We start from the raw sequence: 19,344 nt of genomic DNA, 5'->3' as shown, positions 1-19,344 counted from the left end.
ATTTTCCCATTCCCCTCACAACCTCTTATATGTAATTTTGTATAACAATGAGGGTCTCCCTCCATTACCATGCAATTTCCCTTTTCTCTCCCTTTCCATCCCACCTCGTGTATCTGTTTAATGTTAATCTTTTCTTCCTGCTCTTCCTCCCTGCTCTGTTCTTAGTTGCTCTCCTTATATCAAAGAAGACATTTGGTATTTGTTTTTTAGGGATTGGCTAGCTTCACTAAGCATAATCTGCTCTAGTGCCATCCATTTCCCTGCAAATTCTATGATTTTGTCATTTTTTAGTGCTGCGTAATACTCCATGGTGTATAAATGCCACATTTTTTTTATCCATTCATCTATTGAAGGGCATCTGGGTTGGTTCCACAGTCTAGCAATTGTGAATTGTGCTGCTATGAACATCGATGTAGCAGTATCCCTGTAGTACGCTCTTTTAAGGTCTTCAGGGAAAAGTCCAAGAAGGGCAATAGCTGGGTCAAATGGTGGTTCCATTCCCAGCTTTCCCAGGAGTCTCCATACTGTTTTCCAGATTGGCCGCACCAGTTTGCAGTCCCACCAGCAATGTACAAGAGTACCCTTTTCCCCACATCCTCTCCAGCACTTGTTGTTGTTTGACTTCATAATGGCTGCCAATCTTACTGGAGTGAGATGGTATCTTAGGGTGGTTTTGATTTGCATTTCTCTGACTGCTAGAGATGGTGAGCATTTTTTCATGTACTTGTTGATTGATTGTATGTCCTCCTCTGAGAAGTGTCTGTTCAGGTCTTTGGCCCATTTGTTGATTGGGTTATTTGTTTTCTTATTGTTTAATTTTTTGAGTTCTTTGTATACTCTGGATATTAGGGCTCTATCTGAAGTGTGAGGAGTAAAAATTTGTTCCCATGATGTAGGCTCCCTATTTACCTCTTTTATTGTTTCTCTTGCTGAGAGAAAACTTTTCAGTTTAAGTAAGTCCCATTTGTTGATTTTTGTTATCAACTTTTGTGCTATGGGTGTCCTATTAAGGAATTTGGAGCCCGACCCTACAATATGTAGATCGGAGCCAACTTTTTCTTCTATCAGACGCAGAGTCTCTGATTTGATATCTAGCTCCTTGATCCACTTTGAGTTAACTTTTGTGCATGGCGAGAGGAGGGGATTCAGTTTCATTTTGTTGCATATGGATTTCCAGTTTTCCCAGCACCATTTGTTGAAGATGCTATCCTCCCTCCATTGCATGCTTTTAGCTCCTTTATCAAATATAAGATAGTTGTAGCTTTGTGGATTAGTCTCTGTGTCCTCTATTCTGTACCATTGGTCCACCCTCCTGTTATAGTGAAGACATTGATAAATTCCTTAAGTCATATGATTTGCCCAGACTGAGTCAGGAGGATACTCACAACTTAAACAGACCAATAACAATAGATGAAATAGAAGAAGCAATCAAAAGACTTCCAACCAAGAAAAGCCCAGGACCGGATGGGTATACAGCGGAGTTTTACAAAACCTTTAAGGAAGAATTAATACCAATACTTTTCAAGTTATTTCAGGAAATAGAAAAAGAAGGAGCTCTGCCAAATTCATTCTATGAGGCCAACATCACCCTGATTCCGAAACCAGACAAAGACACCTCAAAGAAAGAAAACTACAGACCAATATCTCTGATGAACATAGATGCAAAAATCCTCAATAAAATTCTGGCGAACCGGATACAAAGGCACATCAAAAAAATTGTGCACCATGATCAAGTTGGATTCATCCCTGGGATGCAAGGATGGTTCAATATACGGAAATCAATAAATGTTATTCACCACATCAATAGACTTAAAAATAAGAACCATATGATCATCTCAATAGACGCAGAAAAAGCATTCGACAAAGTACAGCATCCCTTTATGTTCAAAACATTAGAAAAACTAGGGATAACAGGAACTTACCTCGACATTGTAAAAGCTATCTACGCTAAGCCTCAGGCTAGCATCATTCTCAATGGAGAAAAATTGAAGGCATTCCCCCTAAAATCTGGAACAAGACAGGGATGCCCTCTATCACCACTTCTATTCAATATAGTTCTCGAAACACTGGCCAGAGCAATTAGACAGACGAAAGAAATTAAAGGCATAAAAATAGGAAAGGAAGAACTTAAATTATCACTATTTGCAGATGACATGATTCTATACCTAGAAGACCCAAAAGGGTCTACAAAAAAACTACTAGAACTAATAAATGAATTCAGCAAAGTGGCAGGATATAAAATCAACACGCATAAATCAAAGGCATTTCTGTATATCAGCGACAAAACTTCTGAAACGGAAATGAGGAAAAACACTCCATTCACAATATCCTCAAAAAAAATAAAATACTTGGGAATCAACCTAACAAGAGAGGTGAAAGATTTATATAATGAAAACTACAAAACCCTAAAAAGAGAAGTAGAAGAAGATCTTAGAAGATGGAAAAATATACCCTGTTCATGGATAGGCAGAACTAACATCATCAAAATGGCGATATTACCAAAAGTTCTCTATAGGTTTAATGCAATGCCAATCAAAATCCCAGCGGCATTTCTTGTAGAAATGGATAAAGCAATCATGAAATTCATATGGAAAAATAAAAGACCCAGAATAGCAAAAGCAATTCTAAGCAGGAAGTGTGAATCAGGCGGTATAGCGATACCAGACTTAAAACTATATTACAGAGCAATAGTAACAAAAACAGCATGGTACTGGTACCAATCCAGACATCTATATTAAAGGCCTCCGGGATTATAAGCTGGGTCTGCACAATGCTCAGTGCTTCAAAGAAGTCTGGGGGGTCCAAAACATAGATATCAATGTATGTGGGGTGGGGGAGTAGTCTGAAAATGCTTAGCTTTGCCTATCATGTGCTAAGAGGGTAAGAGAAAAGTCGGGCTTGTCCAAGGGAGGGCGAGTTGGTAGGATTCATGCAGAAAATGAGATTGCTTAATTTTCAAAGAGGACACATGCCTGGGAATTCTTTAAACATTGGATACCTTTTATGGGAAGAAAGTCTAGCCTCTCTCTACTGGCTCCTTTGGGTAGGAGAGTGGCCAGTGAGTAGACTCGTTGAGACAGATACAACATAACCAAGAGTGTATTTATTTACTTCTGCCTTTCCTTATTCCGAAAATTTTAAAAAAATTCAAATGTAAATGAAAGAAATAGAATAGCACCCAAATGCAGTTATTTTGCTATACAATTGATTTTATATTCCTGAGATATCCAAGTAGATGTCACTTTGTGCGCTGGCATGGAGACCTTTGTCAGCAGAGATCTCCAAGCCTGGGTTTCAAAGCATGGCCAGAACTGCTGCCCAACAGCATCAGGGCATCCCCATCAAACTCAGAAGGACAACTTTGCACCTGTCTTCTGTGTCAGCAGTGTTGGATGCCTTTCTCAGCTACAGGCATATGCTTCTGAAGTTGGAGATATGGCTTGCAATTTTATTTTGTCATAAGAAATGCATGACACTTTCATAAGGCTCCTGCTCATGCTCTGGCCCTATCATCAGGCACAAGGGCTCCCAGACCAGCCCTCTGTCCAATGCCCAAAGTCATGGATGAATTAAAGCCAAGAGTTGAAGATGAAGCACTGGAAGTAGAAGGAGGAGGGTGAAGCAGGTCAGAGGAAGAGTCTCCTGTCCCCTCAGGGTGTTTGGGCTTGGGAGGAGGTGTCCTGAAAGGCATCCTGCCTGAATGCTGTTGTTTTTGCCAGCTCTGTCTGGGCCCTGGACCAGGCAAGTCCCTGGGGATGGGTTTCTGTTTGCGCAGGGTGGCAAGGGAGTGCTGTTGAGTTGCAATTGCCTTTACGGAATGGGAAACAGTGAGTCAGATACAGTTCTTTGAACCCAGGTCCTCTGAACTTTGCAGAGACAGGAAGTCACTCTCATTATAGGCATTATAGGCTTTTCCAGGGGTGAGGACCAGTTTGTTCAGGAACAACAGCTGCTGGTGGAATTGTTCGAGATTAGAGAAACAACCTCAGCCTAGAACATTCTTAACTTACTTTTTTTTTTTCCCTTGCTACCAGGGATCAGACTCATGGGTACTTAACTATTGAGCTACATCCCCAGCCCCTTTTTTAAAGACAGTCTTGTTAAGTTGCTTAGAACCTTGCTAAGTAGTTGAGGCTGCCCTTGTGATCCTCTTGCCTCAGCCTCCCTAGTCACTGGGATTAGAGGTATGTACTATTACACCCAGCTAAAATATTTTTGAGAATCCTCTACAGCCTTCAGAAAGAGGGGGAAGAGGTGGAAAATGGGAGATAGGCCCACAAAACTCCTCATGGTCACACTCAGGCCAAATGGTGGTCTTGGAGATGCGTGTTTGTGAAGAGGGCACTGAACTTTACATCTCTGTCTCTCTGTCTCTGTCTCTCTCTCTTTCAACACAGGATAAGTAGAATCCTAAAATGGGCCTTTCCCATGGGAAAGCAAACACTAAAAGTATTCATACCCATTGATATAAGTGTTCCTTCCACTCTGGTGCTACCCTTAAAGAGCTGATGCTAGGTTTTTTTTTTTTTTTTTTTTTTTTAACATACAACTAAAACTTAGAATAAACTAATTAACCCACAATAAAAAGTTGGCCAATGAAAATCTGTTGCATGTCCTCAGTCACTATGCATGATATTCAGGAAAAAATATGTCATAGCATGGGAATACGTTTATGTCTTTTAGTAAAAGATATAAAATAATGATACAAAAGTGTGAAGTGTGCAGTTGTATAATCAAATACCTTCATAGCAAAAGTCAAGAATGGAATGGCAGCAAAATGAAAGTTAACTTGTGTTATGTGAATAAGGACTATATTTTCTTTCACCTATTGGTATTTCCAAACTGTCTCTGATACGTGGATATGTTGGATAATTTTTTGATAGTCTACAAAGTAATTTCTGATTGAAATCAAATCAACCAGCTTTCTGTGCCTCTATGAGAGGGAGGTCACAGGGAAGAAGTTCTTTCTTCTGTGTTGCTAGAACTTGATGAAAATTTGAAGATGCACAGTCTATAAAAAGTTTCTTGTGGATTAGGTGCTGGTTCCAAGACTGGTCAGAGTTTCCCCTGCCTCCCCACAGAGTCTCCAAAAAACCCCAAAGAAATTTGACCATTCTTCAGGAGACTGAGTGTTTCCTGTAGTGCTACAGGGGGACAATGTCTATCCTTTTGAGTGCTCTGTGACAGAGCCCATGGGTGGATGGATCAGATAGTACACAGACCATGTCTGCTGTGAGTCATGTGTGGTCAACACTGAAGAGACACCACTGACCAGCAGAGGGTCACCTAGGCCAGGTCTATTTCTCTCCCAAGACTCTCAGCTCTGTCTCTTCTCACATGGACAGTCACAGAAGGAATGATTTGCATACTCTTCCCAGGGGTCTGACCCCAGGACAGAAAGACACAGTTGCTCCATGTGTCTCATTTTCTGCCGGCAACAACCCTGACACCCCTTGTGCCAGAGGAATGAGATGATTCACCTGTGGAGGCCCTTGACACACATCTTTGCACGTTTTTAATTTCCACAGTTGTCTTCCTGTTACCCCTACTGAAGGAGGATGTTTTTGTCCTTTAGTTGGGTATGCTTATGGACCCCAAAGACTTGTGCCAAAACACTGTCATGTCCCAGAGAGTATTTGTCTATCAAGAAACTAAAAACCATCAACAAAGTAATTAGCTACAGAATCTCCCACTGGATTAACTTGAGGACTGATATATGACCTCAAGTATTCCTAAGAGAACAACTGAAGACTTTCACAGAGGTACAGATCATGACACCTGGGTGTGTGAGCAGTCTATTTGCCCATCTTACAGAAGAAAAAAACTGAGGCTCAGAGAGAAGGTAAGTGATTGGTCCAAAACCTTGAAGAAACAGAACAGGGTCAAAGATTATCATGCTGTGGAATTCTGGTGAACTAAGGACCACTTATCTATGAAGGCAGTAAGGCAGGGAAATGATCCAGGGAACATGGCTGCTTAGGATTTCACATATCACTTCTTTGGGATGACAACATCTTTCTGGAATCCTTACGCTCTCAAGATTCCAAAGAACTCCCATTTTCTATGTGAAAGCTCTCACCAGCTGCTATCCCATGGGTTACGTATCACTACCTCACCCACCCCAGGACACGTAAAGGAAAGAAGCTCCTTGCTCTCTTCTTCCTGGCCACTTTTATACCCAGCCTTGTTCATGTTGCATGTGCATGGGAAAAAAGCTCCCTTCCTCCTGAGGTCTCCTGTTGGCCCCAGAGTTCAGATGATGGGTCTAGAATGCCTCCACACCTGGTCAAGGGTGTAGAACAGTAGAAGAAGCTTAGCCTAGAGATAATCCCTCCAGACTCTGCCCTGTTTGGAACATGCAGATCACATTGTTATGACCCCCACACAGAGCAAGTCTCCACCTGATAGTGCTGAGAATGCCCATTTATAAACTCCCTTGGGGAAAGTAAAGCTATAGAGTAAGCCCTTACTGTATGCCTGGTGGTTTGGGAAGGGTCAGTATTAACATCTCCATTTTACTACTGAGGAAACTGAGGCTCAGAAAGGGTGATTGACTTGGTCAAACTCACCTAGCCAGAGTGGCTGGGATCTAAACCTAGAGTGTTTACCTTCTACCCTATACCTGGTGGTTGCCATGAGCTTACTATGTTTCCATTTCCCTGAGGCCCAGAGAAATAGCATGTTGACTTCAAACCAATATGGCAGATAGAGGTGGCATCATTTTGATTAATTCCCCAAATTCCAGCAAAATGACCAAATAAAAGGAAAAGTCATAAATATTTAAGGGAGAGAAGAAAAAGAAATGAGAGCAGATTAGAGATGCCAACACCACTTGGGGAAAGCTAAGCCCACAGTAATGAATCCTGATGAATTTTCTCAGTAACACCTAGGAAAGGTGTTAAAATTGGAGTTTCCAGAAACTATGAATGTGAGGATGGGGAGTGGGCTGGAAACTAAGGTTTGAGAAAATCTGAATAAGGAAGATTGCATTCCCCTATCCTCTCCTCATCTAGCACAGCCGGGCAAGTTTCTTCCTAGTGGTCTCAGAGCTCTCATAATATCCTTCCTGGGGAAACCAGAGGACCCTGAATTCTGGGACTTGGGTAAGTGGCTTACTGCAAGGGGAAGATGTGGACTTCTAGAGATAAACTTTCATATCTTCAGTCCCTTCTCCCTCAGCTTCCTCAAACCTGGAAGCCATGCTTCCCTCCTCTGCAGAGAACAGATGGGAGCTTCAGATCTGCCCATGAGAAGATCAAGACATTTGGGTTCTCCCAGTGATGCACAGAGCACACTGCTGGGAAGATGCTCAAAGGACCAGCCCTGGCCCTTACCCAAACTCACCTTGTACTCTGAATTTCCAATCTGCTTTTGGGGCCTCAATTGGGATATTAATTTTGTCTTGACTTGAATAGACAAGTTTGAATTCATCAGACTGCTCAGTTCAGAGCACCCTCAGCATGGACCCATTCAAGCCCCTCTTTTGTTTTAGTCTGTTTTCCCTTATCCTCAAGCCACAATCCTGACTCTCCATTAAAGGCATTATGATACTCATAATGTCGTTTTTAGAAAAGACAGTATTTCTATTATATAAGTGTGAATTTCCAATTTGCATAGCTGGCACTGCAATATACATTTCAATCGAGTTCTTATTCTCCTCCCTCAATACCAGTTACACTCTGTGACATATGGATATTGACAAAGACAAATTCTTATATGGCCATTTTTCCCTTATCTGTGGGGGATAGATCCTAAGATGTCCAGTAGATACCTAAAACCTTCCAAACCCTACATTTCCTGGCACAACATGATGCCATCAATTGCAATACAATTTCTGTTCATGTCTTTCCCCCATAAATGTTAAGCCTGTTTCCAACTTAGCTAAGCACTAATCATGTACTATGGTTGGCTGTACCATTTGCAGTTTGAGATGTAACAGAAAAACTAGCACAAATTTCATTTTGGTTCTTCATAACTTCATGAATGCAAGATTTGATCTTACCAAAATTAGCAATCAGGATAATCAATTTCTAAGATTAGTGATCTCAATGTACATTTTTTTTTCTTTTCTTATGTTGAGAAGTACTTTAAGGCTTTTCTTTGTCATATCTAAATTGCCAGAAGCACTACTCTTGCACTCTGGGGCTATTATTATTAGGGCCAAAATAGAGGTACCTGAACACAAGTATTGTGATACCACAATAGTTGATCTGATAACTAAGATTTCATCTAAGTACCTAATAGGTAGGTAGTGTATACAGCATAGATATATTGAACAAAGGTATGATTCATGCTCTGGGTGGACTATGTGGGACAGTATAAGATTTCCTACACTATTCAGAATAGCGCACAATTCAAAATTATGAATTATTCTTTCTGAGATTTTTTTCATAAATAAGTTTGGATCTTGGTTGGCTGAACACACCTAAAACCTCTGGATATGAAGTCATGCATTTGGTAATGGAGGCTACTGTATTTCCCATTACAGTCAAATAAAGAATATTTGTGTTACCTAAGACTTCTCTCAGGGGTCCCCCTTATGGTTAAACCCTCAGTCCAGCCACTGACAACTATTAATTTTTAAAATCTTTATAATTTTGCCTGTTTTAGAATATCACATGAGTGGAGTCTTTGAGGTCTAACTTCTTTTACTTAGAATATATTTATTCTAATTATTATATGTCTATTGTATTATTATTATATATAGCTAATTATTATTAATATAAATATATGAAAATTCATTTATGTTGTATGTAAGTGAATATTTGTTCTTTTTTAATTTTTGAATTATATTCCAATGTATGGCTATGCCAGTGTGTTTATCCATTTACTTGTTCAATATTTTCTATTGATTATGAGTGAAGCTGGTATAAATATTCATAGGTATTTGTGTGGAAGGAAGTTTTCAGTAAACTTGGATAAATACTGAGGATTGAGATGACTAGGTCCTCTGGCAAGTGTGTATTTAAATTTTTAAGAAACTGCCAGACTAAGATTTTCCAAAGTGGTAAATGATAGTTACTATTGCTGTATGTACTCATCAACATGTGATAATGTCAGTTAAACATTTGTATAGATTCATAGTCCTGTTTCACTGTGGTTTTAATATGCATTTCTTTAATTATTAAGGAAATTAATAATTATTATGTTGAGCCTATTAAAATATATGCTTATTTTTCATCCATGTGTCTGTTTTGGTAAGACATCTACTCAGGTCTTTTGCCAGTTTTCATTGGGTTGTCTAATTTTTTATTACTGTTTTTAAGAGTTCTTTTTACTTAACAGAAAATATTAGATAGATATGCAAGTAATAAATATTTTCTTCCAATCTCTTATTTTCCATTTTCTATTTTTCTTCTAGATTTTTTTTCTAGAAACTTTATAATTGTAGGTAGGTTTTACCTGTAAGTCAATGACCTCTTTTACATTTATTTTTGTACAAGGGCTGGTGTATGAGTCAATGTTTCTTTTTTTTGCATATAGATACACAATTGTTCCATCATTTGCTCAAAAATTATGCTTTCTCTATTGAATTGTCTTTATTCCTTTACTAAATCAGTTGACTACTTACGTGTGGATCAATTTTTGGATTCTGTATTCCATTCCATTGTATATTTGTCTATCTTGACCCAAATACCCACACTGTTTTGATTACTGAAGATTTGTAAATTTTGAAGTCAGTAAATCCTAGTTTTTAAAACTTGTTCTTCTTTTCAGAGTTGTTTTGGCCTATTTCAGGTCCTTTACATTTTCATAGCAATTTTAGAACTGGTTTTTCAAAACAACATCCCTAAGGTTTTGTTTGGAATTGAAGTTCATCTATGTATCAACTGGGGGAGAACTGACATCTTAATATTGTGTTCTCTAATCCATAAACACAGCATATTTCTGTATTACTTTAGATCTTAAATTTCTCTCAGCAATGATTGGCGGGGTCCTAATCTTTCACTTCTTTATCAGATTTATTCCCAGGTATTACATGATTTTTGATGCTATTGTTTATGGTGCTATTAACCTTTTTTATTTTTGATTTTTTTGTCAGTATATAGAACTACGATTGATTTTTAAATATTAAGCTTGCATTCTACAAACATAGTATACTTACTTATATATAGTTCTATTATTTTTTATTTATTTTTAATTAAAAAATAAGAATTGTATATGTTTATGGTATACAATATGCTATTGTGGAATATGTGTACATTGTGGAATTTCTAAATTGTACTAACCAACCTATGAATTACTTCACATGCACATAAAATGAGAACACTTAAAATCTATTCTTCCCACAATTTTCAAAAATACAATGCATTGTTATTAACAATAGTCTTCATGTTGTGTACTAGACCTCCTGAACTTATTCTTCCTATCTAATCCTAATAGCTTTTTTTCCAAAGTATATTTTTACATTTTTACTCTTCCATTTGATTTAATAATCAGATTATTAAGTTTGTCAAAAAAATCCTCAGAATTTTAATTGAAATTGCATTAAATCTGAAAAGACTAACATTAATTTGATGCTTACTCTTTTCCATGTATGAATCGCTTATGACTTTATGAACTTTTAATAGAGGTATTCATATTGTTACTAATCATGGTGTAATGGTTAATTTATATGACATCTTAACTTGGCTAATGGATGCCCAGATAGCTGCTCAGACACTATCTCTGTGTGCATTGTTAGAGTCTTTCCAGAAGAAATCAATGCTCACATTGTGAACCAAGTTGAGCATATGGTCCCTCCGGGAGCAGGCAGGCAATGTCTAACCTCCTGAGGTCCTAAGTAGACCAAAAGGCAGAGGAAGGGCAAATTCTTTTTCTCCTCTTGAGATGTGACATCCATCTTCTTCTGCCCTCGGATGTTGGTGTTCCTCAGATGGGAACACACACCATTGGCTTCCTGAATTGCACCACTATTTTTCCTGGTCTCTGGTTTCCATGGGATGTCATGAGAATTGCCTGTCTCCATAACTATCTGAACCAATAATAAATTTTTTATCTGTCTAAAATAAATTTTATATCTATCTATCTATCTATATATCCATCCATCAATCATCTATCTTTCCAACTATCTTATCTCCTCCTAGTTCAGTTTCTCTGGAGAACCCTAACAGAAAGTTTTTTCATTCTTTATTAGTAAAATTTCTAGGTCCTTACTGTGAACGATATTGATTTTCCACATTTTTTTCCTATTGATTGTGAATCCAGACATATTAATGAGCTTTATTCTGAGTTCTTATAGCTTTTAATGGTTTTATTTCATTCTGAGGTTCCTATTGACAAGTTTTAATTTGAATGAGTGATCAAGGACCCCAGATATTTGAGAGAAGCCTGCAGTGGAAAAGAAACAGATGTCAAATCAAATAGAGGTGATGCAGGAATCAAAATAAAATTTTCCAAAGATCATCATTAAGATTCTCTGAGAAGATAGAGAAAGAAAAAAAAAACCCATAAGCAACAACAAAGAAAAAGAAAAAAAACACAAAACAATACGTATATAAAACATAAGGATAAAATGGCTACTACAAAAGCATTATTAGAAATAAAAATATTTAATAATTTGGGAGTTGGAGTTATAGCTCAGTGGTTGAGCACTTGCCTCACTGGGTTAGATCCTTGGCACCACATAAAAATAAATAAAAATAAAATAATATATTTAAAAATACATGTATGGGTTTCTCAAAAATACATATATATATATATATCCTTCAGATAGAAGAAAATTTCTTGCACAGTTTATATATATATATATATATATATATATATATATATACACTATAAATTTTAAAGCAACTGAGAACTGAGTAAGATAATAACTGAGTAAGGTATTTGGAAGTTTAAAAAATCTTCCAGTGGTTGAGGATGTAGTTCAGTGGTAGAGCACTTGCCTAGTATACAGAGGCTCTGGGTTCAATCTTCAAAACCAAAAAATAAAGCAAAGATATAGAAAACAGGAGAGAAGAATAAGAAACTAAAGTTCTAAAAGAAACTCATACTGACAGAAGCACTAGAAAGAGGGAAGGGAAAATAGAGGAGGGTGGGTATTATGAAAAGAACTGTGCAAGAAATTTTCTTCTATCAGAAAGATATGGGTTTCTCAATTGAAAAAGATCTTCCTTATGTCCTGCAAAATTGATAGGAAAAAAGATCTACTCAAGGACACATTGCCTGAAGATTGAGAATACGGGAAATCCTAAGAAGATCTTAAAATCCTTCCAAGTGAAAAACAGTAAAACAACAACAATAAGAAAGAGGAGAAACAGAAAGGACAGAAAACCATAGGGCAGTTGACTCTCAGCAGGCAATCTGGAAGCCAAGCTAGTTTCAACAGTAATTGATGCTTTGAGAAAAAATGCCCAAGAAGAAATGTATCAGGGCTTGAAGGACCCACAAAGAGAAGAAAAGACCCAAAAGACAGCAATGGATGGAGTCCAGGCCTTGTTAGATGTTCCTCTGATGGAAGCTACCTTAGGGGGTACACTTTGATTTAGGAGAATAGCATTAGATGAGATTTATGCAGACAATGAATGCACCCCAAAAGACCAGAACTTACTCAACTTGTGTCTCTTTTTAAGTGGGATTTCCCAGGGAAAAAATCTTGAGAAATACATGAGAAAAGGAAAATGTATAGGAAAGAAGTTTTACAGAGCAGACCCAATAATACAATTTACTCTTTTTCCTCAGGCACCACTAGTCTCTGCTGAGGATTCTGATTACAGAAACATGAACGGGGATTCCACTAAATGCAGAAATCTGAGAGCATTGCTTTGTAGGGATCAACTACCCAACTTTTGGGATTTGCTTGTTTTCTGAATTCAGTTGTTAACGAAACTAGGGCTTTGATGAAAAGTGGAGCATTCAGAAGATCATTGAGGTTAAGTTATACTGATCTACTTCATAGTCTTGTGAGGAGAACCTAAATTGTCTGCAGGGATTCTCATCCATTTCAAGTCCAGGATCTCAGACTCATGCATGAAGGGTCAATGCTTGACCTTGGAGAAACGTGGCCTCATGGCAGCTAGAGCTGCACTGTCCTATTGACTGTTGGTTCCTCCTCTAGATCAGCCTTGCTGCAGCTGACCATAGGCTAGACCAGAAGGGGTTCAGAGATCTTATGAATGCCCAAGAAATTTCTTCCAAGTGTATTTCAGCCATGGTCTTCGCAGTCTATCTTCTTAGGCAGCAGGAGGACTCACTGGTGAGATGGGGAGGCACAAGGACATGTACCAGCCTCTTCCTCTTTGTACTGGTCAACTCTTGTGACTTGTCACTTCTTCCTGCCCCACTGCTACCCATGAGCAGACAGACACAGGACCCCCACCAACAATGTCAGTAAGCCTGGGCCTCAGAGGTTTCCATCTCATGCCAGATTTATGATGGAGGTCAGAAAGCCTTCCTGAAATGGGCATTTCACCATTTCATTCCACCTCAAGCCTCTGCCACCTTTGAATTCTCAGGCGGTAGGGTTTGTGAAGAACTTCACCCCCTGTTAACTAACCACCTTGGATTGGATGGGAAATAATACATGACTTTTTAAAAAAGATATAAAATATTAGCTTTATTTGTATTCATTTTGAATAGGAGATAGAATCTGAAATGGAAAAAAAAGTCTGAAATTGATGTAATTTTTCACCAAAACAATATTATTTCTTTTTTCTTTTGTTCGAGTTAGTTATATATGACAGCAGAAGGTATTTCAACTCATTGTACACAAATGGAGAACAATTTCTCATTTCTCTGGCTGTACACAGTGTAGAGTTACACAGTTTGTGCAATCATATGTATATAGGGTAAGAATGCCCATCTCATTTAACCATTCTTTCTACCCCCACACCCCCTCCCCTCCCCTCTCCTAACTCCCCTCTGCCCAATCCAAAATTCCTCCATTCTTTCCTAACTTCCCTATCAGCATCCACATATCAGAGAAATCATTTGGCCTTTGGTTTTGGGGGATTGGCTTATTTCTCTTAGCATGATATTCTCAACTTCATCTATGTACTGCAAATGCCATAATTTTGTTCTTCTTCAAAGATGAGTAATATTTCATTATATATATATATATATCCCACATGTTCTTTATTCATTCATCTGTTGAAGGGCATCTAGGTTGGTTCCATAGTTTAGCTATTGTGAATTGAGCTGCTATAAACATGAATGTGCTGATTTTGAGTCCTTTGGGTATGAACTTAGGAGTGGGATACCTGAGTCAAATGGTGGTTCCATTCCAAGTTTTCTAAGTAATCTCCATATCGCTTTCCAGAGTAGTTGTTTCAATTTGCAGTCCCGCCAGCAATGTATGAGTGTACCTTTTCCCCCACATCCTCACCAACATTTGTTGCTTGTATTCTTTTTTTAACATCTCCATTGGCAAGAGCTAGTTGCTTGGCCTTAATCCAAGGCAGGCAAGGCTAGATTGGAGTATTAACACTTGGGAGTGGGAGCATCAGCCATAGTCCTTTTCCTCTTTACATGACAGGCTCTATCATCCTTACCTTGGTTTCCCCAGTTTCCCGTGGATTCCACATGGACACCCAGGCTCCACCCAAACCCATCCAAGATAAACACGGGTCTGGCACACCCTCACTGAGGCCCTCTCATCACTTCCTTGCAGCCATCTTTTCTCTTCATTCCCATGGTTCTGATGTAGTTCAAGCCCTTGACACTTCCTGCCTAAGACACTATAATGGCTTCTCCCTCACCCCTGCCTTGGCCAACCCTTCCCTGAGTCTTCATAGAAAATCTCTTTTAACATATGCCTGACCACGCCACTCCAAGATCTTGCAATTTCTTGTGATCCTCAGCACTAGGTCACAAGTTTAGTCACACCTTCTTGGGCCCCTCCAGTCCCCCTCCCCCAGCCGCTCCTCCTGCCTCTCTCCTGACAGCCCAGCGGCCATCCCTTCAGAGCTTCCCGCAATTCCTAACACATTCCTGAATTTCCTACTTCCAGGACTTGGTATTCCCTTCGCTGCTGTCTGCTGAGTACACAGGCTATCTGCCCTTTCTGTGATCCCAGAACTATGCAGGCTGCCAGGCAGCAGAACTCAGCATCACTCCCTCTGTGAAGGTGTCCCTGATGAAGTTGACCATATAATTGATTGTCCAGACCAGGGCATTTCTGAGAATGACTGAGGTCACTAGGCATGCATGGGGATGTCCTGGGCACATCTTCTGCATACCCTCCCAGGATAGCTGATCCCTCTAGACTACGCACCCTGCTGTGGCCCCCTCTTCACCTAACAACTACCTGGCTCAGGTGACCAGGAGCTTCTAAGTGTGGTGCAGCCTCTGCACAACCACACTACCCATCAAAGTGAAATGCACACTCCTCATCAAAGCTAAGGGGACCCCAGCAGGGCCTAACCCTGCTGCTTCACTGCCTCTTCTCTCCCTCTCTGGGTCTGGCCTGCAGCCTGCACAGCAAATATTCCCAACCCTCTCCTTCATTGCCTTATCATACCTCCTGTCCCCTCAGTCCCTTGAAGACAGGCCCCAACTACACTGCCACTGTCATGCTCTCCCAGTTGGCCCTGCCCCCTGCCTTCCCTTGAGCCCATGCTATTGCCAGAAATCATATGTTACTCTGTCTACTTAAGACTTTATTGTCACCTCCCCCACTAGAATACAAGCTATACAGCAGTTTAGGACACTACAGCTGGTCCCCTGTGCTTTCAGAACTTCGAGCTGACCCTGGTGGGGATTGGAGGAGAACCCCCAGGGTCCCCCAGACCAGTCTACTCCCTGGGCTTAGAACAAATGGAAACAGGTATCTCAGGGAAGCAAGGTTTATCCAGGACAGGCTCTTCCCCCTGTTCTGTGGTTGGCCTCAGAGAATGTCCCTGGAGTGGCCTCACCAGCCTCTGCTCTTGGGCAGGCCCAGCCAGGAGCACAGATGCTGCACTCCCGCGTGCCTCCTCAGACGCAGATCCGCCTGGCTGCACCATAAAACCTAACTAGGCACATAAAATCTGCCTGCCAGCCTGCCAGGTGCCTCTGCAGGCTCCAGAGAGGCGCTGATCAGCCCCCAAGACAGAAAAGGTCTGGGACACGATGGCACCAAGGCTGCACAGGGTCCTGGATGCCTGGCTTCTTCACATAAAGAGGAGTCGCAGCAAGGCTGTGGGTGGGCAACTTGAAGAATGCCATCTGGTGTCCTCTCATGCTGAGAAGGAAGAGACCTGGCATCCCTGAGAGTGAGTCGAGGAATGATTTTAACCCTCGTGAGGTTGTGGGAGGCCGTGTTACTTACAGACACCATACTTGAGGAGTCAAACATTATTCATAGTCACACAGTCAGAGCTATGCTGGTCCTCTACCCCTTACTGTCAGATGGGGACGGTCATTCTGCCAGCTCTCCTCCATAGATCAGTGTCCAGAGAACTTCCCCAGGTCTGTGGGGAACGAGACCCCTTCCCAGTGAGATCAGAAGGCCACTCTCCCCTGAATCCAAGTTCTGGTTAGGTTGGTGGGTTCCAGGAAAGGGAAGGATGATAAGGCTAGACCCCAAGTTCTGCTCCGTACATCACCTTGTTCAACAACCTGCCTGCAGCTAAGACCCTGGTCCTCAGCCTCTGCCCTTGGATAATCTCTTGGCTCCTCTGAGCTGTCCTGCAAAGCCTGTTTCAGTAGCCAGCAGACATTATAGCCTCTTTCTTCTTCCCCAGAGTCCTCATTCAATGATTGTGGTGGCTGTGATTGCTTAAAGGTCTGCAAAGGTTAGGAGTATTCTTATCAATCCCTGTACCCAGCTATCCTCGTTCCTGCAAAAGTCACGGTTATCCCCATATCTCTGCCATTGTTTCTCTGCATCCTTTGCCTGGAATACTTGTCCTCCCCTTTCCCTGTGCTGCTTCTTTCTAGCTCAGTCACACCTCCAGGAAGCTCACCTGGACCTTAAACCCAGTGGGAAATATACTACTGCTCCTTGCCCCACTTCACCCCTCTAGCCTCCTCTTGTGCCCGGCCCTCATCCCTCTTGCTCTCAGTCCCCAGATGCTGCCATACACTGTGAAATATCTGTGTTCTAACACCTAGTGACAAAAGAGAAATCCAAACTGTGAGTTCAGAATGATCTGCTGTGTGACAATAAAAGACAAAGAGAAAGGACAGAGAGAATTGAACCTGGAAACGATCAGTTTGGGAGGTATATAAATAGGGTATGCTTTTCTCCTCTACTTTTAAATTTATTTGTAATAAAGAAGAAAATACATTGTCTTTCAACAAAGCCAAAATGCCTGTGGCTAGTATATCTGCTTTTTGGTTTGACTTGCTATGAGGGTGCTAATATAATATGTTGGTTTCCAAGCACGTACAGGCAGCAGAAGCTGCATTGTGCACAAGAGTAACGAGCAGTAAACATTACACTGCACAAAGGAATGCATATTCATCATGTCGGATAAATCATGTTTGAAATAGGCCATTGAATACATGCCAGGGTACTAGATTGGGTAACAACAAATGCTTATGAGGAAGACAATCAGTTTCTGGCTCCTAAGAGCATAGCAACTACTTTTCTAGGGCTGGAACCATCCCATGCAAAGTGTTTATTTGATTACTTTGAATGTGAGGCAAGGGCATCCCTGGGTGATTTGGCTCTAGAAGAATTGACCATGAGCCTTCCTTTGAGAGCAAGTGGCTTGAACTATGTCTGTCACCTTGGCACTGGTAGGCAAAGGCCAAAATGTATCCTGGGGGGACATGCTGCAATTGCTGGAGGCACTGCAGTCATAGGAAGCCAGAAGGTCTACCGATGGAGTGTGCCATGGTTTAAAGGTGGAGAGGACCCCCCAAAGGCCTATGTGTTAAAGGCCTGGTCTCCGCGTGGTGGAAGATGGTGGAAACTTTAGAAGGTGATGCCCAGTGGCAAGTCCTTGGATCATTGGGGACATGCCCTCGAAAGGGATTGAGCTTCTTTCTCCTCCCCTGAGCCATTATTATATGGGCTATTTGCTCTGCCACACATTCCTGCCATAGCTTCCAAGAGCCCTTTCTAAAGGCTCAAAGCAATGGGGACACCTAATCTTAGACTGGAAACTCTAGAAATGTGAAATAAACAACCCTTTTCTCTTTGTAAGTTAAATGCCTCAGGATTTTCATTGTATTAACATGAAGCTGACTAACACAGAGTCCTTCCTAGGGAGAGGGGTGAGTCAGCTCCCTTTGTCTCTCTGTTGGGTGTTGGGTTCTCCCTGATACAGGTTCCAAGCCTTCTTGAGGAAGCCTCTTCCTCCTGAAAGCCCCCCAGTCCTCTGTCCACAGAGGATGATTACCGGCAACCTGGCATTTTGTTTCTCTCTCTGCCTGTCTCTTGGTTTCAACAAGCACCCTCCATGTCCAACCCACTGAGCCATTGACTCTTCCCTGGATACAGCTAAATGTCAGGGACAAGCTTAAATGGTGTTGTCATGATAAAAGGTAATGGAGTAATTAAGACCAAGGCTTTCTAAAGTGCTGTAGGGAGATTGCAAAAGGATTTCTCACACCTGCTAAAGGTTAAACCATAGAATTCTCCCAGAGACTTGATGAACAATTGAAGTCTGTATCTGCTGGCCTTCAACTTATTCAGCTGGGAATGCCCTAAGTAACCAATCCAAACAGGTTTGCAATTTAGGATTTCTGTCCAGCCAATGAACAGCCTCTGAGAACAACTACTCTGGAAGTCCCCTGCTATAAAGATCTTTCCCCCACTTTCCTACCTGCCTTCTGGGAATTATTCAAGGCTGCCCTGATTTAGTGCACCTGAATTGCAATCATGAGTCTTTATTTCTCAGATAATTGCTATTTCCTTTGATCTTTGTGTCAGTAGTCATCTTTTTTAAAAATGAATATCAGGAGGAGTAGCCCCTGACATCCAGAGAAGTAAAGAGGGGTGTGGAAGGATCTTGGATAAGCAGAAGTCATTGTGTGTGTGTGTGTGTGTGTGTGTCCCTGGCAGTGCAACAGGAGGGGATGGGGACAGAAGGACACACAGGCTTGAGTGAGTAGCACATAAACCCAGGGAAGCCAGGGCCCAGGTGGGGTCAGCAGCAGCAGGATGTGGTCACAATACTTCCAACTGGTTCTCTCTTCAACTGAGAGGAACCAGAGAAGGCAGAAGTCAAGACTGATGTACAGAAGGATGCTTGAGTGTGGGTCTGGCCTCTGGGGTCTTGATGTAGCTGGCTGAGAGCTGTCCTCCATGTTACATCCAGAGAAACCTTGGAGCAAGAAATGGAACTATGTGAGAATATGGCCTCTGTGAAGGTTCATGGTGGGAGAGGAAGAAACCAGCAATGATCTCCTGGGGTCACTTATGGTGGTGTTCATGTGTTTCCTGGGATATGGTGTTCAGTACTGTCACCAGGA

Source organism: Marmota monax, unplaced genomic scaffold (assembly GCF_021218885.2).
Source record: "Marmota monax isolate L192 unplaced genomic scaffold, Marmota_monax_Labrador192_F-V1.1 WCK01_AAM20220418_F8-fsc00207, whole genome shotgun sequence".
Lineage (NCBI taxonomy): Eukaryota > Metazoa > Chordata > Mammalia > Rodentia > Sciuridae > Marmota > Marmota monax.
The sequence above is the reverse complement of the archived record's forward strand: the minus strand, read 5'-3'. Positions refer to the sequence as shown.